Source organism: Episyrphus balteatus, chromosome 1 (assembly GCF_945859705.1).
Source record: "Episyrphus balteatus chromosome 1, idEpiBalt1.1, whole genome shotgun sequence".
In the NCBI taxonomy this organism is placed as follows: domain Eukaryota; kingdom Metazoa; phylum Arthropoda; class Insecta; order Diptera; family Syrphidae; genus Episyrphus; species Episyrphus balteatus.
The window spans coordinates 159,650,206-159,674,240 of record NC_079134.1 but is presented as its reverse complement, the minus strand read 5'-3'; the positions used below and the strand labels follow the sequence as shown (position 1 = coordinate 159,674,240).

Sequence of the window (24,035 nt, the reverse complement as noted above, 5' to 3'; positions counted from 1 at the left end):
CTTGCTGAGTTACTAAAATTTGTATTATTTTGTATTTATGCAGCTTGAATTAATTTCGCTTTTTTCTTCAAGAGAAAACAAAGTTATATTGCATCAAAATTTGTGTTGTGTTGTGAAGAGTATGGAATGAAGTAAAGCTTGAAATAAATACAGGTTTAAAGATTTAACAATTTAAGAGTGTTTTTATCTACACTGCCAATATAATAAAACCAACAAAATTGTTTATCTGAAACAATCCAACTGTTAAGACCATGTTTAAAAACAATAAAACGCACTAAAGAATAATTCTTGTTTAGGTACTTTGTATGTTGCATCCAAATCAGTTTTAACCCAGCGTTACTCTCATGTAACATTTTTTTTTTAAATCTTAAAAAAATATTAAATTAAACAATTTTTTAGGTTTCGATTTCTTAATTGAAAGATAATAATGCCTAGTTATTGGATTATTACAAAAAGTTAGTCAAATATCATACCTACCTTTAAATTTTTTTAATCGAAAAAGGGACTAAATTCACATTTTTTTTTTTTTGCAAAAAAAAACTTTTTTATACATGGTCATAATTTTGAAAAAAAGATATAAAAAATGTTAATGCAGAAAGGGTTTTACTTTTTTCCTTAGAAGAATTAGCATACATTATAGATTCATAAAAAGGTATTTTCTCAGTTCTCCGACGTTTTTTGGTGGTCATAGGCAGTGCATGTTACTTATACATGTAACATGAGAATAACACATTAGTTTTGCTATTTATTATTTTGGAAAATAACTTTTTGCTATTCATATCTCGTAGTTGTGATGTTTTTGACCCGATAATACCGAAAAAAAACATTTTTTAATATTGATTTTCATAGCTTGGGTTCGAAAGGGTTAAACTTACACTCATTAGAAAAAAAGTAATCGACATAGCAAATCGAAAAACCGGTGTTTTTGAAGTATTACGACACTTAGGGCCAATTTATTGAGCCTCCATTAAATTTTGAAATTTATCGCTTTAGTTAACGGCCTCGTTAAACTATTGTCGCCTTTAAGTATACATCATTAAAAATTCATTTAATTCACTCTTCTTTAGTTAAAGTCCTTACTTTTAATGGAAACTTTAAATTTAAAACTCTGTTAAAAATATCCTAGGGATTTTTTATTTTGTTTGAAAAATAATCTGTCAAAAGCTACAATTTTGTCAAATCAAATAGATTTGAATTGGAAGAAAAACCAAAAAACTATGACCCGTAAGTATTTTGCAGCTGAAAACGCCAGAAAATGCAAGAGATTAACGATATACCAGTGGTAACCAAAGAATGCTACAACCTACAATTGAAACCATGAGAAGAAGAAGGAGTTAAGTGAAATTTTTAATTTTTTCCATCGGTGTCAAATAACAACTTAAATTTAAGTGTTATCGGCATTCATCTCGTGTCATTGGTTAAGAAGTAAGCTTTATATCTCTTCTTCTCATGGCTTCAATTGCAATGTTATGTATGTTATGTATGTATTATGCAGCATCTCAAAAATGATAAGTTTTGAAGTGGAGAATATAATCTAGTAGATCTAGTATTATCTGTGCGAAGTAGACAAGAAATGCATTAATTTCTTTGAATTTTGTTCTTTTTTATGGTACAAATGCATGTGGGTATACCTACAAAAAATTCTAGTCTGGACTTTTTTCATAATTGTGATGTTTTTTTAATAATTCTTTAGCTCATTTGACATTTTTCAAATAAAATAATAATTCAAATAAAAAAATAAATGAAATGACATTTGACACTAATGGAGAGTGAATAAATAGAAATTCTGTTTAAAACCTCCATTAGCTCTAAAAATCCCTCTTAGGCCCAATTTATTCACTCTCCATTATTTTTAAAGGCTCCATTAAAAATTATAAAACTGTCAAATCGCATACAAATTTTAAAATTTCCCTTTTTTAATGGCGACTTTAAATTTAATGGAGTGTGAATAAATTGGACCTTAGGGCCAATTTATTGAGCCTCCATTAAATTTTGAAATTTATCGCTTTAGTTAACGGCCTCGTTAAACTATTGTCGCCTTTAAGTATACATCATTAAAAATTCATTTAATTCACTCTTCTTTAGTTAAAGTCCTTACTTTTAATGGAAACTTTAAATTTAAAACTATGTTAAAAATATCCTAGGGATTTTTTATTTTGTTTGAAAAATAATCTGTCAAAAGCTACAATTTTGTCAAATCAAATAGATTTGAATTGGAAGAAAAACCAAAAAACGCCAGAAAATGCAAGATATTAACAATATACCAGTGGTAACCAAAGAATGCTACAACCTACAATTGAAACCATGAGAAGAAGAAGGAGTTAAGTGAAATTTTTAATTTTTTCCATCGGTGTCAAATAACAACTTAAATTTAAGTGTTATCGGCATTCATCTCGTGTCATTGGTTTAGAAGTAAGCTTTATATCTCTTCTTCTCATGGCTTCAATTGCAATGTTATGTATGTATTATGCAGCATCTCAAAAATGATTAGTTTTGAAGTGGAGAATATAATCTAGTATTATCTGTGCGAAGTAGACAAGAAATGCATTAATTTCTTTGAATTTTGTTCTTTTTTATGGTACAAATGCATGTGTGTATACCTACAAAAAATTCTAGTCTGGACTTTTTTCATAATTGTGATGTTTTTTTAATAATTCTTTAGCTCATTTGACATTTTTCAAATAAAATAATAATTCAAATAAAAAAAATAAATAAAATGACATTTGACACTAATGGAGAGTGAATAAATAGAAATTCTGTTTAAAACCTCCATTAGCTCTAAAAATCCCTCTTAAAAGGTCGAATTTGGTGTTTTAACTAAAACTACTTTTAAATTTAATGCTCAATTAGTTAATGATGCCAAACTTCAAAAAAATCCTTAAAAGAGACTGAATTAAACGAAATTGGTTTTTAATTTTAAAATTCCCTTTTTTAATGGCGATTTAAGTTTAATGGAGAGTCAATAAATTGGGCCTTAAAAGGTCGAATTTGGTGTTTTAACTAAAACTACTTTTAAATTTAATGCTCAGTTAGTTAATGATGCCAAACTTCAAAAAAATCCTTAAAAGAGACTGAATTAAACGAAATTGGTTTTTAATTTTAAAATTCTCTTTTTTAATGGCGATTTAAGTTTAATGGAGAGTCAATAAATTGGGCCTTAAAGTAATAACTCCTAACTAATAGGTTGTATCGAAAAAGTTGTCATCGATATTCGTGTATGGTATAATTTTTTCTAGTTAATTTCAAAGCAAAAAACAAACACTTTTTTGACTGGCGAATTCATAAAAATAAATAAAAAAAATAATCAATTCATCGTTTAGGATTTTTATGGAGTTTTCAACTGTTTACTTGAACAACTTGACAAGGAATAAGATAGTTAAAGCAAAAAAAAAACGTTATTTTCCCAAGTAACAATTTAGCTTTCATAAGGGTCAATGGAAGCTATTTTTTGGCTTTCATAACAAAAGACAGGTCTTATGCAAATCATTTTGGCGCATTTTACCTAAATTGCATAGGACTTTCCTTCACAGGTAATCCACAAGCTAATAGCTTGTGACAAACAGTTTAAAATGGCCTTACGGAGGTCTTCCTGCAGAGGGTTTATCTTATGCACAAACCGGATTACTTGCGTAGGATGTTATAATTAGGCCTTATAGAAGGTGTTGTAGAAAATGTTGAATTTATGCATAAAAAAAAAGAATTTATTTCTGAATTTTATTTCATTTTTTTTATTTTCTTTTGATTTTTTCTGTTTTGCATTTTCTACATATATTTTATTTATTTTAATTTTTTCCTATTTTATTTCTTTTCCTTTTTTGGAAATTCCACTGCTTTTTCTGTTGTTCTGAAATAATGAGAATATTATTTTAATTGAAAAAGAACACATTTTTTTATTTTCATCACATGGCCCCGGCCAGGAATCGATCCCACGTACCTCTGCATACCAAGCCAGCACCTTACCAGTAGACCATGCTCTAATATTAAAGATGAGTGGAAAATTGGAAGCTAATTGAAACCTCACATTGAAATGCAATGTTTTTTTTCTAATGCGTTACAAACATATTGCATATCTGCAGGATAAAAACTTGATATACTTACAGATGAAAACATTGCATACTTTCAAGAACCTCTTGGAACAGGTCTTATAGAGGCCTCTGTCACTTGAAAATACAAGGCTTCTTTAGAACGGTTCAAACAGGTCTTATAAAGGTCTTCTTTAACTGATATTTACAAGGCTTCTTCTTAACACTTCTAGATAGCCTTAAGGAGACCTCCTTTCTTTACAAAATGGATGACTTGCGTAAGTAAGCCTTAAAATAAACGTATACAAACTATAGCTTGTCGAATCGAACAAAATGGACCTTATGCAAGTAAAATTGTTACTTGGGATAAGGACTATAAAATTTTGCAACTATCACTTTAGCTTCTCTTAAACCTTACAAATGCTACTGTTGATTCTGTATAGCTTAGTATAGTAATTCTGTAAAGCTTATTATAATAATTTTTTAAATAGCTATCCATAGCTTTTTCTCATACATCTCCTCATATTCATGTTTTTGCTTGTTTCCTTCCTTTTTCTTTTACTGATACTTCTATTGCTTCTGTAAAGCATTATAGAAGAAAAATTTTTACTTTTTACTAACTTATTTGTGACCCATTCTAATTTGGTAAATTTCAATGAATACATTTCATTTATGTAGGTATTTTAGTCGAAATTATTTTTTAAATTTAACTTCCTTTATTTTGTACCAATTAGTAAATATATGGTTCACCTAGCGCTATAATCGCTAAGAAGATTTACCTTGTGCAACAATTTTCAATAACAACCCTGTACAATTTTGATTTCTGTGTTCTGTCACTTTTTGACATTTCGTATTTCATTCCTTCAAATGTCATTCGAACAAAAAAAACTTGACTGTTCGTGTAAAATTCGTTTTATGTTACGTTGGCTTGAAATAATTTACTATATTTTTTGTTTTATTTTGTAATAAAACAAAAAGTAAATATTTGAAAACATTTGCCAAAAAGAATCTCGTCTTTTAAGTAATATAACAATGTGCCGGTTTATGTAATAAAAATATCAACTTATGTGATTGCATTGTAAAAAAAATAATATTAAAAACATTTTTGTGTTGGAGTTTTTTTTTATTGTGCGTGGGAGCAACCAATTGTCCTTGGCATTAGTTTTGTTTAATTAAAACAAATGTAAGTAGATAAATTATTCATAAAACAACTTTGTTAATAGCAAATTTCCTTTGTTTGAAAATTAATTAAATTAACTTTTTTATCATCAAATTATTTCCACATTCTTTTTTCTAATCAACTAAATTGTTTGATAAGAAATCTTATTGACTTCCTGTGAAATAATAATAATTGTTGAATCGACAAATTATTGTTGATTCTGATTCCGTCATTCATTTGCGGTGAACGAAAAAAAAAGAGTTCAAGTCTCGTCGATACGACCGGCTGACTGCCAACGAAGTCGTCAAAGTGCTTTGACCCGGTTTTTTGCCTATGCAATCAACAAATAAGTAAAACAATTCCAATCAGCAAAGAATCAGAGCTCAGAGCGAAGCCCCACAAAATTAAACAACAATTTTTTTGTATTTTTATTTATTATTTACTTTTGCCCGTCTTGATTGTTGATTGTACACAAAATATTTGTGTTTAATAAAAATGAATTAATTGTTAATGAGTTTTAAATTCAAAAAAGATCAATCTTAGGTAAATAAAAAATGATGCCAATGACCTTTTTGAGAGAGACTCTTTGGGGAAACCAGATTTTATGAATTCGTGACTTTTAATCAATTTTGTTTTTAAATGTTAATAGAAGATGTTTACACTAGCTTCATTTTTGTGTACCTAGGTTCATCTTCGGGTTGAAAAGAAAAACAAGATTTGTAGACAAATAATATGCAGTACCTAAGAGTACGATGATAGAGAATAATTGAGAATACTTAAAGCAGGTTTAAGGTTTGTTAACACAGTTTATTAACATTTTGAAAAGGTTCACTTGCGACGAAGGTATTGCTTATGAGATGACATTCTAGATCTGTTCGTTGTTTTCCCGCTCCAAGGCAAAACAATCAACTGTCACAAAAATCAGAGTACCTATCAGAGAACCAAACGAGTCGAGTATTGTTTACGAACATAGAGTACTTACTCGAAAAAAACGATCTCGAACAAACAGAATCAACACAACTCAAATATGTTCGAGCTTTCCTGTTTAGGAGTATGATGACTCGTAAGTAATTCTACATTTCAAACGAGTTCAAACGATCATTTTTCTGTTCGAGTAAAATCGAGTAAAATGATCGTGAACAAAATGTTCATGATCAATGTGATCGAATTTACTCAAACTGGAAAGAAAATGTTCATAGTGTTCGAGGGTGGTTTTTCTTGTAGCATAAATAAAAGAGAATCAGTTTGGTACACAAAAGCAAGTTACATTTGTTTTATTTAAATTAATTAATTTGACAAGATAATGAAATGAAGAAAAACATATTAGAATATATTTCATATATATATATATATTTCAGTCTTTTCAGTTGGAGGGATATAAAAATGTCGCACTTTTGAATGACATTTTAATTTCGGGATGAAACAATGTTTTACTTTGTATTTTAAATCACTTAAATTTTCTGAATTTTCCAAAATGTCAGTCCACAAATCTGTTGTTCGAACATACTCATTTGGATCTTCAATACACAGCTTCACGGACACATCAAAAACTGCTTTCTTATCGGCCATCGACACAATCACTTCTTTGTTTATATTTGGCAAGCTTTCTTTTAAACATCTGTGCCTCAAAAGGTTCGTCGTTGTTTTGAAATTTTTCATCACTTTTTTGCACGATCTGCATGCCACAAAGTTTGGTATAGTATCACCATTTTGATTTTTTATTTCGCCAAAAGTCCCCCATACCTTACTTCGGCAGTTTCTTTTGTCGCAAATAGAAAATATAATTTTATTAAGATTTAAGCTAATACTTTGTTCTTCCATTGTTTTTTATAAAACTATTATGTACTTTTTTAAATGAACTCAGAACATTACTATTTAAATATTGTTCTTGCAAGAAATCAGCTTTTGAACTAAAATATTTCATTCATAACTTTCCCTTTAACCTTTTCATGCTGATTTGTAATTTCCCCATAGACCTACCCGAAAAAATAGTAATTTGTTTTAAAAATAATCATCCCAAATCGCATTATTGCATATTTTTTAGGGATATGTTTCTACTATACGCACCTACCTGCACAAATTAAGTGGGCATTCCCCACTACCCCATTTTTATTGTTACCTAACGACTAATTACTTTTTTATTTACTCAGTCATTGAAAATCCCTTTCTAAATCACAATTGTAAAATTAAAATAACCTGTTTTAATTGCAGTTGTATCGCAAACAACCAACCCTCAAAACCTAAATAAAAAAAAATATGCAACAGGTACCTATAATAGGACGTAGAAATTGGGAGTGGTTGTTTTCATTGTTCAAACTGTTCATGATTTTTCGATCACGTTCGATCACTTCGATCACTTTCGATCATTTTGAGTAAAGCCTAGTGTTCATGAACAGTCGATCTGTTTACGAGTAATTTTGTCCGTGGGTATTGAGGATCGAGTATACTCATGAGTTCAAACAATTTGTATGGTTTTTTTTGTGAGTATTTTTGTTTATGAGTAAGATGATTTACGAGTATAGAGAGAAAACGATCGAGCACGAACGATCATTTTAAAAAATTTAAATTGTTCGAACAGGTTCGAACATACTCATTTGGATCTCTGGTACCTATCTCGGGTTTTCATTTTACATTTTTTATACCGACTTTTCACGAGTCGATTTTAGCCGCCTGATATGTCGGTCGACTAGGATTTTTCTATGGAGGTCTATAGTCGCCTGCGACTTACGTTCAAACGAGTCGAAAAGCCTGTTGTGACCTTTTTGTACTTTATTTAGTTTCTTATTTCATGAAAAATCTCATATTTACCACACAAATTTTGTATCCACAAACGACAAATCACTTTTCGCACTCCAAAAATTTTTTTTTTCTTAAATGACAACAGCTGGTTTGATTTTGATAATTAAATTTTAAAATTAAAAACCAAATTCGTTTAATTCAGTCTCTTTTACGGATTTTTTTTGAAGTTTGGCATCATTAACTAATTGAGCATTAAATTTAAAAGTCGTTTTAGTTAAAACACCAAATTCGACCTTTCAAGAGGGATTTTTAGAGCAAATGGAGGTTTTAAACAGGATTTCTGTTTATTCACTCTTCATTAGGGTCAAATGTCATTTCATTTATTATTTTATTAAACAAAGTTTTCAGTGTCAGTTAACAATTAAAAATGAAAAAAACATGCATGAATATGGAAAAATGGGATGGTGAAAATGTGTTCAATCAATTTCATAATACCAACGTTTGGTAATTGGTAATTTTGGCTTACAGAACAAGTCGTTTTTGTGTTGTTTTAGTTCAAACGACATGTACGTTATAGGGATGAATTGCTTCAGGTTTTGGTCACTACTGGCATATCTCTCTCGCCAGACAAGAATATATTTATAGGCTTGCCAGAAATTTTTGAATCTATGAGTATGAAGGTTAAATGGACAACACTTTATTTGAGATTTTTAATAGACACAAAATTCAAAGAAATTAATGCATTTCTTATCCACTTCGCAGAACTCAGAAGACCACAGAGAATATCTACAAGACTAGTGAAACTAATCAGGGTTGAGATGCTGCGTAATCCTAATCATCTCAAAAATTGCAATATTTTCAGCCTTTGGTTTCTACTATTATATCGTAACACCGTCTGTGGGCTTTTGCCTAGAGTTTTAGTTGCAAAATACTTACGGGCCATCATTTTTGTGTTTTTATATTGTTTATCCTTCAAATCTTCAAATTTAAATATATTTTATTTGACAAAAATGTAGCTTTTGACAGTTTAATTTTTCAAAGCATAAAAAAATCCCTGGGATATTTTTAATGGAGTTTTAAATTTAAAGTTTCCATTAAAAGTAAAGACTTTAACTAAAGCAGAGTGAATTAAATGAATTTTTAATGATGGAAACTTAAAGACGTCAATAGATTAACAAAGCTTTTAACTCAAACGACAAATTTCAAAATTTAATGGAGGCTCAATAAATTGGACCTAAGGCCCAATTTATTGACTCTCCATTAAACTTAAATCCCATTAAAAAATTAAAAATTGGAATTTTAAAATTAAAAACGAAATTCGTTTAATTCAGTCTCTTTTAAGCAATTTTCTGAAGTTTGTAATCATTAACTAATTGAGCATTAAATTTAAAAGTCCTTTTAGATAAAAAGCCGAATTCGAACTTTAAAAAGGGATTTTTAGAGCAAATGGAGGTTTTAAACAGGATTTCTATTTATTCACTCTCCATTAGTGTCAAATGTCATTTTATAAATTATTGTTTAATTTATTATTTTATTTGAAAAAAGTTTGTTTGTCAAATGAGCTAAGGAATTATTAAGAAAAAAAAACACTATTATGAATAAAAGTCCAGACTAGAATTTTTTGTAGGTATAAATATATGTAGGACTGCGGCTCGCCAGAAATTCTATCATTTTTTTTTTCTATGGGTATACACAAACACATGGAATTGATTACTTTCTTCAAAGACAGGCCTTACATTTGTGACGTGATAAAGATCAATTTTGTTCTATCTATTGCCGATTTTTCTGTGTGTCCCTTTTGTGTCCAAACATTGCCAAAATCAAGCCGGCCATTGCTAGCCAGTTGATTCTTAAATTGCATTTTCGGATAAAAATCGCTAACATATATACAAAACCCGTTGTCTTTTCTTCTAAATTACATTCGACGGTTATTTTATACTGATGCATGTGCTTGTGCATAATGTACATATGTAAATATTCGTTTTCGGAGAATATCCCACTTTAAAATATCAACTTATGTGCTTCTTCATCCTTTATAACTTAAAAAAAAAAATTATATTTGTTTGACTTGACAAAATGTAGCTTTTGACAGATTTTTTTTCAAAATAAATTAAAATTCCGTGGGATTTTTTTAACGGAGTTTTAAACTTGAAGTTTCCATTAAAAACAAAGTATTTAACTAAAGGAGAGTGAATAAATAGAAAATTTAATAGCGTGTATTTAATTGCGTCAATAGTTTAATAACGCTGTTAACTAAAACGATGAAATCCAATATTTAATGGAGGGTGAATAAATTGGGCCTAAAACAAACACTTTTGCATTATTTTTTAAATATTATAATTTTTTTTTGAAAAATCAATTTTTTTTTTAAATCAATCAGTTTATTTAGAAATTTATTTTTTTAGTGTAAATTAATTATTTCTTCAAAATGGAATACCAATTTTATTTTTGAAAAATGTTGAAAAGTTATAAGTTAAAAAACAGCTCTAACGATTTTAAAATGTTTTTTTTATTTTTTTTAATTCCTTCTTATGTATATAAGAAATAAAATGGTATACTTTGTTTTGTGATCGAAATCATTTAAAACGGGTTTTCATTAATTTAAAAAATAATTCTTTAAGGTCCAATTTATTCACACTCCATTTAATTTAAAGTCGCCATTAAAAAAGGGAAATTTTAAAATTTGTATGCGATTTGACAGTTTTATAATTTTTAATGGAGCCTTTAAAAATAATGGAGAGTGAATAAATTGGGCCTAAGATAAAAGCTACTTTAACCATAAGAGCAAGTTGGGCATTTTATTTCGTCTCATAAACTAATTCTTCTCCAAGTTACTTGCAGAATCTCGCTCCCCATTATTCTTTCAATCTTTTAAGTAGAAATTATTAGTTTTGTTATGTTTATTAATATTTATCATTCGTGTTAGCAAATGGACCCGATACATATTTAAATAGATACCCATTTTTTTTTTTTTTTGTAAATGAATTTCACAACTACATGCCTACTTAATTTGTTTATCTGGATGATTAGTTTAAAAAAAAAATGAAAATTGAAAGTTCAAGAATCTGTTCTTTTTGCATTGCTATGGTAGACTATTCACAATAGAAATTTTAAACAATTTGCTGTTTGTACAGAAAATATTAAATATTTTGATCTGTTTGGGTTTTTTTCATATTATGGAAATTTACCGAGTTTTTAGTCATTAATTGATATGAGAATACACCTATTGGTTTTGGTAGTGGCATAAGTTTGTTACATTTCATTTTGAGAAATAAAAGTCTCAATTTTTTTTTGATCTTGTAGTAGGTACCTACATTTAAAATTAAAAAAAAAAAAAAAAAAACAAAACAACTGAAACGAACAATATACCGCATCGAAGCGCAAATAATTGCTTTTGTAATAGTTTGTTTTAATAGCTGTGTTTAATGATAATACATATATATTTGTTTTGAACAGACTTTACAGACTTCATTCGTGTTTAATGAGCCTGTCTAGGATAGTTTATAATTTCCTACACTTGATTTTTTAATGACATCGGATTCGTGAAAATTAACAAATGTTTTTGCTGTTATTTTTGTTTTCTATCTTGTTTCGCCGTTTCTCATGCAACTGTTTTTAAACCATCTCTATCTTGAATATTAGTTAAAAATGGTGGTAGTAAACTTAAATAACAAAATAAATAGGATTTGAAAACTCCAATATTCTAGTTGTAAGATATTTAAATAAATTTTATTTTTCACTAAGGCATATCAATTTGTACGTTCTTCCCCTTTTAATATTAAAATTCTCTATAATGATTATTATCAGTTAATAGTTATCTTTATTACAGTAATGGCTTATGATAACATGAAACATGAGCAACACTTTACCATGTGGTTTGAAGTAGGTATTTACAATTTGAATGTCAATGTTCGTTTTGCTAATATATTATGACGAAAGGATTTTCATTAAATTATTCATTATCATTAATATAGGTGTTTGTAAGTATAATCAATTGACAAAATAAGTTATGAAGAGAAAAAGTTTATTCTTTTGGCAAAATTCGAAAAGTAAAAACTCAAGAGACGAATACGACTAATTTTTCCATGTGCTCTATGAAATAAATAAAAAATCGTAAATTTGCAAATGCTTTTAGAAACGAAATGGAAATGGTAATATTATTTTTTTTAAATAATTTGAATTCACAGATTGTTAGAAAGCCCTTTCTAATACCCAATTGCGAACAGATTTCTGACTCAGAAGATTATGTTTCCTTTCACATTTTCTCATTGAATTCCACGTTGCACTATTAAGTTTGAGAGTTTGACTCTTTATATATTTATAAGTGCTATTTTTCTGTTTGCCTTTAATAATTGTATATACCTTTTTTTCTTCCACTCATTAATGACTCATATAACATACAAATTATTATCAGAAAAACTGAGTGGTTTTTATGTCAAATTTGAAATTAATTACAAAATTTTGTACATTGTGAAAGAAAAAAAAAACATGGATGTACAATGTACACATACCTCAAAACCAAACTAATGTCTTATCAGAAACTCTGAAACATAAACAAACTGCCACTTTACGTGCCTTGAAACAACATTCAATTCAATGCCATGGCTAATGACTATCTCTTACTCGTAACTCATATTGATTGTTTCCAGGCAAGTGTAAAAGTGTTGTCTGTTTTAAGATTTATTAAACGCCTGCTGCGTTTACCCATGCGATTAAAATAAAACTTGTTCATATGCAATTCAAAGAAAATATTTTATGAATGGAAAATGAAAAAAAAAAAAATTATTTTCACGTCTCGTCGAAGGTGGAATGTTGAAGCAAAAAAAAGAAAAATATTTCAAAAACCTGTCGAACAGAGCTTTGATTAGCAACTGTTAATGAATGAGTCTGTTTCTATGACTTTTATAGCCAATATTTTTCAACACCTTATAGATACCACCTCGTATAAAGCTTATCAAAGAGACAATAATAATTAATTATAATTTATCCATTCTTTATTATATTAAGTTTGCACACATTTGTTTTTTGAGACATAGGTATAAAGGTATAATTCATGCTAGCGGGGGATTAGTAAAATGTCAGGAAATTTAAACCATTTAAGTAAACAAAAGAAAATAATGAAAAAAACAAAAAAACATGTGCAAAGCGTAATGTTTTGCTAGATGATTTCTTCTTTGCATGAAAAATTTATCAGATGCTTAAGTAGAAGATGAACAGGGCTACCAATTCGTATTATTTTACTAACTGTCTTCTCAAAAATAAAAATAAAAATAAATCGGTTCAGAACATATAAAAAGTTGCGGGTAATAAGGCCTAGCTAAGGGGAGTTTGAAAATTGAAGTGCAATTTATGAATGTTAGTACCTTGTGTGACCTTGAGCTTCTGCATTCATTTGAAGTTGCATTTTTGTAACTGAGGTTATTTTACCGGATAGATCTTATTACCCGCACTTACCTCACTTGAAGAAAAAAAATCAAATAATGAGTTTTTTAGTTATTCCTACTGGGGATGTTGCAAATATTCGCATTCTCATCCGCAAATGCGGAACTTCCGCATGACTGGGAAAAATTTGGGGTGAAAAAAGGCTATTAATAAAGATCTTTCTTTCCGGACAAAAAAAAAGTGCCAGTAAAGAACTTAACGACAATTTCTACCCACTCCACTAACCAGCTTTCCTAGGGAATAATTATTTAGTAGTGGGGCTTAATTAACCAACCTCTATGTAACCGACTTGATGTAGAGAAGGTAGCGGTACTACTTTTTATTAATTCTAATGCACCTATTTTTAATTTCTCTCATTAAATACAAATAAAAAAAATGTAATTTATAACTGTATCTGTATATTTTAATTAATTTATATTAATTTTGTATATCTCTTAAGCATCCGCATCCGCATTTGCAGATGTTAACTTTCAAAAATCCGTGAAAAAATCCACATCCACAACATCCCTAATTCCCACTACTAAAGTCGCATTGAATCAAAAAAAAAAAAATATTTCCTATTATGGCAACACTGTTATGTTATCTAAATAGTTACTCACGTATATTTGCTATAAGATTTTATTTTTAAATTCATGATGGCATCTGTTTACTAAATTGTGGTTTACTCTAATGCTAATTTATATAATACAGAAAATGGCGCTATTTATTTATTTTTTTTTTTTTTTTGAACAAAAGTTGTAGGTGTTAAAGCTTTATATATATCATTTTGCATAATTATAAATTTTTCACGACAGTAAAAAAAAAAACAAAAACATTTTCCCAAATAAAGCTATGATCAAATTTGTCTTTCGTTTTTGTGGGTTTTAACGGTGCTTATTACCAAAAAAAGAAAAAAACATAAACTTCCAAGGTCTTATTCTTTTTCTAATTGTTAACACATGTTTAACAGATTTGCCTGAATCACTTACTACGTGATTTTTGACACATTTTTCTTAATTTTGTAAAAGAAAGGAAAGAAAATCATTTTTTTTCTATTGAATGTATGCAGTAAGGTTTGTCACTTTTGTATGGCCGAAAAAAAGTACTCTAATTTTGCAATGTAATAGTGGTTAAAAATTGTATTAGGGTCTAAGGTTTAATAATATGTAAAAAAATATTATAATATCGTTCGTCTTTGGCTAGCTCAAATCGGTTGAAGTTGTTAACAAAGAAACGATTTTATATAAAAAAATTATTTTTTTCATTCGCTTATTATTTCGCAACTTCTTTACTAAGTGTTCAATTTTAACAAATATAAGCTTGAAAGGTTTTTCTTGGAATTAACTTTTACGAGAAAGCCTAAAAATATTTAATATATTTTGTTTGTATCCAAACGGCGCAATTAAAAAAAACATATATTTCAAAAATCTCTAAAATCCAAATTTCTTCAATTTCTTCCTATATTTTGAGCGAGCCAAAGATATTAATAAAAATGAAAATTGTAAATGCAGAATTTAATTTTAACTAGCCGACCCCGCACTCAAAATTCGAGTGCCAACTGTAACTTTTATTTATGCTCAAATAAGCACACTATATAAATCACTTTATTTACTACTAAGAATATGCAACACTTAATTTTTTTCGAAATTCGAGAATGTTTTCGAAGGTTCTCGTCTTTGCTTCCAGAAGGGAGAGGGCGTGGTTCAGCACATTTGTTTTTGTTTTTTTTCTCAATTTTAATTTATTGTTTTTAGCTATTTCGGAAAAAAAAATAAATAAAGTATATATTCTGCACATCTAGATAAAATTTCCTATCGTTCCGTATATAATTTATGCCCCTTCGGTTTTTGTGGGCCACGTATTTTGTACCACAAAATAAGTGTTTGCCGTTTTATTATATTGTAACGATGAATTACCGAACTACTTTTAAGATAAAAGTCTGAACACACTACCTGCTACAGTAAAGGTAGAAATGTGAACGGACCTTTAGTAATCAAGAAACTACCCTCTGAACGCATCCAAAGAAATTCCCTCGACTGCTGAATATCCCAAAATATCCCACTGGACTGGAAGTATGAAGCGCCCCCTCTTGGAAAGGAAGCTTCGAGAAGCAAAGACGAGAACCTTCGAAGACATTCTCGAATTCCGAATTTCAGGTATAAAAGGGCAGCGTGGACACCGACCGGGACAGTTTAATCTTGAAAGTGAAAGAGTACAGTACAAAGTGAAATAAAGTGTTGCGAATTGTTAGTAGTAAATAAAGTGATTTAAAAGTGTGTTTGTTTGAGCGAATAATAAAAGTAAATTGAGTTGAAATAAAGTGTGTTCTTATTTGAACGGAAATATAAGTGGAAATTAAATAAGTTTTATTGTGAACCCGAAATAAAACATTACATTGGTGTCAGAAGTGTTATAAAACTTATTTATTTGTGCGAATCAGATAATTTCGCGAATAAAATAAAAAGTGCGCGTGTGTTTTAACAATAAACAAAGTGTAAAACATTGTGAAATAAGCAAAAGTGCTCGCATTTTAAAAAGTTAAAATGGGTAAAACATTAAATCAGTTAAGTTTGACTGAGCTTAAGGCGGAATTAACTAAGCGAGGTCTTCCTACTGCTGGATCGAAAAATGACCTCATTATTCGTCTGCAGGATTATTTAACCCAGAAGAACGAAAATTTGGATACATTTCAATTCGAAGTTGAAATGACAGAAGAACAAGTAAGTAATACTTCCGATATGTCGTCTATGGTGGCTGTTCTCCTTGCCAAATTGGAAGAACATCGTAATGAACAGAAGGATGAACAGAAAAATCTTCTTGAACAAATTGAGACACAACGCAATGAACAAAGAGAACAAATGGAACAACAACGAACAGAGCAAAAGAGTGAACAACAGAATCTTCTCGAAAAAATTGAGAAACAACGTACCGAGCAAAAGAGTGAACAACAGAATCTTCTCGAAAAATTAGATGAACAGAAAAACATCATCCAAGGTAAGCTTGACGCGATCGAGAACAAGTTCGTTGCTATTGATGCTTCCATCAAATGCGTTGAAAAGCAATCTCAAGAAAAGTTCGAGAAAGTTGAAGAAAAACTCGAGAAAGTAGAAGGAAAGTTCGAGAAAGTGGATGACAAATTTGAAAAAATGGAAGTTAAAATGCAAAGTATTACTGAGGAACTTGACAAGGTTCGGAAAATTAAGATCCGAGAAAGTTCTGGTGAGTACCTAAAGAAGAAGGAAATGCATCCACCAACATTTGATGGACAAAGTTCTTGGTCGATCTACAAGAAACAGTTTGAGGCAGCTGCAACAACAAATGGCTGGGATGACGAAGACAAATGTATAGCGCTGACTCTTGCTCTTAGAGGTCCTGCTGCTGAGTTGTTACAAACTTTACCACCAGAAAAGAATGGTAACTTTGACGCTCTTGTCCAGGTCATTGAAAAACGCTTTGGAGATGGCCATATGCAGGAAGTCTTCCGCGTCCAACTCAATACAAGAGTCCAGAAAAGAGGAGAAACTCTGCAACAACTCCAAGCAGATATTGAAAGGTTAGCTCATCTGGCATATCCGACAGCAGGAGACGACAAAAACTCGCATTCCAAAGAAACCAGAGGGACGGAGCTGCTCGATGCTGGAACTGTAACAAGACCGGACATCTCCAGCGGCAGTGCAGATTGCCACCAAGAAGAACTGCTTGCCAACACTGTGGAAACAGGAATATTGCCCAACAACAGGTAAGCGATACAACCAACGCTCATCCTCAACTTGATTCCCATTCGGGAAACGAGTAAGAACCAACTTCGAGGGGCAGAAGCTGGTTTCTGGTATCGATGGCCCCAGAACCACAATTCAAGTCTCACAGACTAAACGAGACAACAAAAGTCTGACAGTGGAGGCGACCATAAACAACAAGCAACACGTGGCTACAATTGACACCGGTGCCACCGCCTCCATTGTACGAAGAGACTTGGTGAAGATGACATGGCTACATAACACCAACAGCTACCGTCTGAAGACCGCCACAGGAGAAGCAGCAAGGGTGTACGGTGAAGTTCGTCTTACGATCCGTATAGCAGAACTAGAGTTTTCGCATGTGTTTTTGGTGGCAGATATATGTGACGAGTGCATCATTGGAATCGACTTCATGAAGGAGCATGGAATCATTTTGGATATCGGTAATCAAGTCCTGAAATACAGAAATGTAGAGATTCCAATGGTCTATGGCACTGAAAACTCGACAACAATTAGAACTGTCATCAAAGAAGACATGTGCCTGCCTCCTTCTTCAGAAGTTTTTGTGTGGACCAAGTTAAAGGGAAACTTTGGAAGCCATCGATACCTCATGGTTGAACCAGAAGTTGAGCAAAGTTCCGAAAGCATCATCATCGGGAAGACTCTTGTGGCACCAAAGAACAACATGGTACCTGTACGGATACTTAACATCAAACCGTACCCAATCAAGCTTAAGAAAGGAGAAGTTGTTGGGCAATGTGAATCTGTGGCCGCAATAACTAAGATCAACGAGGTGGATACACAGATGACTATGAACTCGGAGAAACTAAAGAAACAAATTCTCAATTCAGACAACTTGAGTCAACATCAGCTTAATGTTGCAGGAAGGCTTCTTCACGAATATGCTGATATCTTCTCTTCACCCAGCGGGCAGTACGGCCGAACACAACTGGTGCAGCATCGAATCGATACAGGAGATGCTAGGCCGATTCGTCAACCAGCAAGACGTCTCCCCTTGGCCAAACAAGGTGAAGTTGAAGAAATGATATCGACAATGAAGAAAGATGGGCTGATCGAAAACTCCAAAAGCCCTTGGGCATCACCGGTAGTTCTCGTCAAAAAGAAAGATGGAAGCACTCGATTTTGTGTCGACTACCGCAGGCTGAATGATGTGACGAAGAAAGACAGCTACCCACTGCCAAGAATCAGCGATACACTAGATGCAATGGAAGGAGCACAATGGTTTTCGACTTTGGACTTGAAGAGTGGCTACTGGCAGGTAGAAATCCATCCAGAAGATCGGGAAAAGACGGCTTTCTCCACAGGAAATGGTCTGTGGCAGTTTAATGTCATGCCGTTTGGGCTATGTAATGCCCCAGCTACTTTTGAGCGCTTAATGGAGTGCGTTTTAAATGGATTAACCTGGAAATCTTGCCTAGTCTATTTGGATGATGTCATCGTTTACGGGAAAACATTTGATGACCATTGTGAAAACCTAAAGGCTGTATTCCAGAGGCTACGAGAAGCACATCTTAAGTTAAATCCAAAGAAATGTGCACTTTTCAAGACCGAGGTTAAATATTTGGGGCATATCATCTCATCCCAAGGAGTAATGACTGATCCAGAAAAAGTTGACACTGTGAAGAATTGGCCAACCCCTCAGGACAAGCATCAACTTCGGAGTTTCCTCGGTCTGGCAACGTACTATCGACGGTTCGTGAAGGATTTTGCGAGAATCGCCAAAAGCTTGCACCAGCTTACGGAGAAGGGTAAACCCTTTAAATGGTCAGGTGAGTGTGAGAGAAGCTTTCAGGAACTGAAGCTACGGTTATGTGAAGCTCCTGTGTTGGCCTATCCGACTCCAGGCAAACAATTCATCATTGACGCAGATGCAAGTAATGTTGGAGTTGGTGCAGTTTTATCGCAAGTTCATGACGGAGAAGAAAAGGTCGTTGCCTATTTCAGCAAGGTACTCTCGAAACAAGAAAGAAACTATTGCGTGACCAGAAGGGAACTTCTAGCTCTGGTATTGGCAACAAAGCACTTCCATAAGTACATCTATGGACAGAAGTTCCTTCTTCGCACAGATCATGGTGCACTAAATTGGCTTTTGAACTTCAAAAATCCAGAGGGTCAAGTAGCAAGATGGATCGAGATACTCCAGACGTATCAATGTCAGATTCAACATCGAAGAGGAAAGCTACATTCAAATGCAGACGCATTATCTCGGCGCCCGTGCAAGCAAGACTGCAAGCATTGCACACGGCTAGAGGAAAAGGAAGTTGTCGCTGTAAGAAGAACGAGAGCTGATCCCATTTGCGGCTGGAGTAATAAAGAACTCAGGATGGCCCAACAGGAAGATTCGGACATCGAACCCATCCTTGCATGGAAGGAACATGAAGAGAAACCAGAATGGGCCGACATCTCCGACCGAAGCCCCAATCTCAAAGCATATTGGGCACAATGAGACTCACTTCATGTGCAAGAAGGGTTACTCAGGCGTAAGTGGGAATCCGCAGATGGTAAATCTTATGTAATGCAACTAATCGTACCTCAGTCAAAGGTTAATGATGTTCTCCGAGAGATGCACGAGGGAACTTCTGGAGGCCATTTAGGCATCAACAAGACGCTGGAAAAGGTACGCCAGCAATTCTACTGGTTACGTATGAGAGAAGACGTTGAAAAGTGGTGCCGAAAATGTGATACTTATGCCGCTAGCAAAGGACCAGCTAGAAAAATGCAAAGCAAGATGCATCAGTACAATGTGGGCACACCTTTTGAGAGGATTGCAATAGACGTGGCAGGTCCTTTTCCCGAAACCAACAACGGAAACCGGTACATCCTTGTAGTGATGGACTACTTCAGCAAGTGGCCTGAGGCATTTGCCATCCCAAACCAGGAAACCAAAACAGTTGTGGATAAGATTGTGTTTCATTGGGTGAGCAGGTTCGGAGTACCCATGGAACTTCATTCCGACCAAGGAAGGAACTTCGAATCTAAGATTTTTCAAGAGGTTTGCTCACTCCTTGGCATCAAGAAGACGCGAACAACACTGCTTCATCCACAATCTGATGGGATGGTTGAGCGATTTAACAGGACACTTAAAGAACACCTGTCAAAAGTAGTCAACGATAATCAACGAGACTGGGATCGACATATTCCATTATTCTTGATGGCTTATAGAAGTGCAACACATAGTTCCACTGGACATACACCATCGGAAGTCCTTTTTGGTTCTACAATACGGCTGCCAAGTGAGATAAAATTCGGATGTGTTCCAAATGAGCCACAGGAAATAGATGAGTATGTTGATAACCTGAAAGAAACACTGGCTGACATTCACCAACGGACAAGGACAAATATAAAAGCGTCTAGTGACAGGATGAAAACAAGATATGACGCGCGAGCGACAGCAACAGGGTTTCAAGAAGGAGAACTTGTGTGGTTTTACAATCCCCACCGACAAAAGGGACTATCACCGAAGCTACAACAAAACTGGGAAGGCCCTTACACAGTAATAACCAGAATCAACGACGTGGTTTACCGTATACAGAGAGGGGTAAGAGGCAAATTAAAGGTAGTTCATTGTGACCGTTTACATCGTTATAATGGTGAAAGAAGCAATGGAGTTGTTCGGGACGAACAATCCTAAGAGGGGGGCAATGTAACGATGAATTACCGAACTACTTTTAAGATAAAAGTCTGAACACACTACCTGCTACAGTAAAGGTAGAAATGTGAACGGACCTTTAGTAATCAAGAAACTACCCTCTGAACGCATCCAAAGAAATTCCCTCGACTGCTGAATATCCCAAAATATCCCACTGGACTGGAAGTATGAAGCGCCCCCTCTTGGAAAGGAAGCTTCGAGAAGCAAAGACGAGAACCTTCGAAGACATTCTCGAATTCCGAATTTCAGGTATAAAAGGGCAGCGTGGACACCGACCGGGACAGTTTAATCTTGAAAGTGAAAGAGTACAGTACAAAGTGAAATAAAGTGTTGCGAATTGTTAGTAGTAAATAAAGTGATTTAAAAGTGTGTTTGTTTGAGCGAATAATAAAAGTAAATTGAGTTGAAATAAAGTGTGTTCTTATTTGAACGGAAATATAAGTGGAAATTAAATAAGTTTTATTGTGAACCCGAAATAAAACATTACAATATGATGATATGCAATTCAACTTTTAAAAGATATTACATTTAACATTTTGACACACCCTAGTATGCAATTTATTATTTCTATTTTCATTTATTTGCATAGTTTTTAATATCAAGGTGTTGAAAAAAAATTGTTTTTTCTTACTACAGAAAAGATCTAAACTTAAAACAGCTAACGATTTGATGCATCTCTGTCTAAAGTCCAGAATCAATTGATTTTTTTTTGCACACAAGGGCCATATTAACACGTTTTGCTTACAGAAAAATTAAAATTAAAGAATAAAAGTTGCAGAAATTGTTTTTTCAAGGTTTTTAATATTTTTTGGTTTCAATTTATGCATTCTATTTTTTTTACAAATGTTTGCAAAATTCCATTAAGATACGTTTTTGATTCAATCAATTAATTCTTGATTTTTAGGATAAATTTATGATTTTTCTTAACTGCATAATTGAAACCTTTTTTTGAAAAAGAAAAAGATTTTTTGTACTTAATTATGTAAATACTTGTACCCATTGACAAAAAAAAAAAATAATAACATGTGGTATGATAAAATAAAATGCACGACTGGGTCGCACGAACTTGCTCTTAGAGTTCAAGTTGATTAAATTTTTAAGACTTTTTATATAGAAACTTGGGAAATATTGGTATATAAAAAACAAAAAAAAAATAAAATTAATTTTTCAAAAAAAATAAAACAATATCTGAAATCAAATCGCCCCACAAAACAAGTATGCAGTTTTATTTGATATATAAAGGTGCATTTTTAGAAAAAAAATTTTCAAAATCGTTAGAGCCGTTTTTTAAAAAACTAATTTTTTATAAATAATTTTTTGAAAAAAAAGTTTAAAAATAAAATTAGTATGCCATTTTGTAGAAATCACTAATCAACATTTAAAAACAAAATTTCAAAAAAATTCAATGTCCCGTTTTCAAAAAATTGATTTTTCAAAAAAAAATTTTCAAAATTTTTTTAAAAATCCAAAAATTATTTTTTTCAAAATTTTATTTTTGGCTTATGTTTAAATTATATAAATGCTTTTGTATAAAAAATTTCGTTGAAATACAAAAAGTAGTTTTGCAGAAAATTCGATTTGAAAAAAGCGGTCCTATGGCAGGTACCGTTAATAATGATTTTCAAAAAAAAATTTTTTCTTCGAAAGATAGACCTTGTTAAAAAACTAACACTTGAATTTTTTTTAACAAAATCGTTGGAGCCGTTTTTGTGAAATTAAACTTTTCCGAAATTTTTGTATGACAGGTACCGTTATTTTTGGTCCAAAAAAATTAATTCCAAAAACCCCTCTGGAGAGCCTCCAAAAACTGCTACATAGCAAGTTTGGAGTCAATCGGTCCATCCGTTTAGGCTCTAGTTCCTTATACAGACAGACAGACAGACTGACAGACTGACAGACTGACAGACTGACAGACTGACAGACTGACAGACTGACAGACTGACAGACTGACAGACTGACAGACTGACAGACTGACAGACTGACAGACTGACAGACTGACAGACTGACAGACTGACAGACTGACAGACTGACAGACTGACAGACTGACAGACTGACAGACTGACAGACTGACAGACTGACAGACTGACAGACTGACAGACTGACAGACTGACAGACTGACAGACTGACAGACAGACGGACAGACGGACTTCCGGGACCCACTTTTTTGGCATTGTCTATCATCGTAATGTCATGGAAAAATGTTATCTCAACTTTTTTTTTTGTACGAATGCATAACTTGATATATAGTACCTATATCGCAAGTAAAAAAGCTTTAGACTGGAGTTTATCCTATTGAAATAACATTGGATAAACCTCAGTCTAAGATAAACTGGGGTCTAAACGCCAATTTTGAAATTTTGGGAAATCGCATTTTTGGGTTTGCGTTACTAAAAAAACACAGCGATGAAGTTTTTTTCAATATTTAATAGAATATTTTGTGGGATATCTTCTTCTTATTTACATATGTATACAAAACTCTCTTATTTGTTAACGTTTTCAAATCATCAAGGTTTTTACCCAAAATGAGTTTGTCGACAACTCATTTTGTACCTAAATCAATACTAATATGATGCTTATTTTGTGAATATACGATAAAATGGATATTAATTATCTCAGTAATGGTAACGATAGGAAACATCTGATAACAGATTTGAAAAAAAGCACATTCTCAAACCTATTATTACATATCCAATTGAAAAAGCTCATTTTGGCATTTTCGACAAACCAATATTTGGACGACGATATATGTATAGCAACTAGAAATGGAAATTAAAACCATGAAAATGCTTTTATAAAAAAAAATTTCCGATATATGTACTATTTTTAATAGAGTTTTTAAGCGCTTTAGGAATGAAAATGTTTTACTTTCAAATAAGTGGCTAAGATCAATAGGACATTATTTACATTTGTGCATCATGATTTAAATCGCCATAAATGCTTAAAAGACATGTTCATGGTTTTAATTCCTACCATTAAAAAAATTTATCACGAATCTAATAATAATAATTAATAACTCTTGAGTTTTAACTCCAATAATACCGAAATTAGTACCGCACCAATGACGCATTGGTTTTCCTAAAAAAGTAGTTAATATTAATAATATGCTATACTGCTTCATGGCTATTATAATAATTTAATTATTATTGTTGTTTGCGTTTAATTATAGACGATTTAGTCTGGCACCTGACTAAAAGTATACTTTTTTTAGATATAAACAAATTTTTGAATTTTTTCGACCCAGAAAGTGGTGGTATTATTATTAAAAACATTTATTAAAGGTGTCTGAT

The 24,035-nt window shown here is 32.0% G+C and overlaps 1 protein-coding gene across 1 annotated transcript in view; it reads left to right on the top strand.

The window, feature by feature from the left end:
• The first annotated feature begins 4,937 nt into the window (after positions 1–4,937).
• LOC129921379 (zinc transporter ZIP11) overlaps positions 4,938–24,035 on the top strand; it is a 28,708-nt gene continuing 9,610 nt past the window's right edge. Inside the window, exon 1 of the mRNA XM_056003185.1 lies at positions 4,938–5,205. The gene's annotated coding sequence lies outside the window, so the exon portion shown is untranslated. The remainder of the gene's footprint in view (positions 5,206–24,035) is intronic.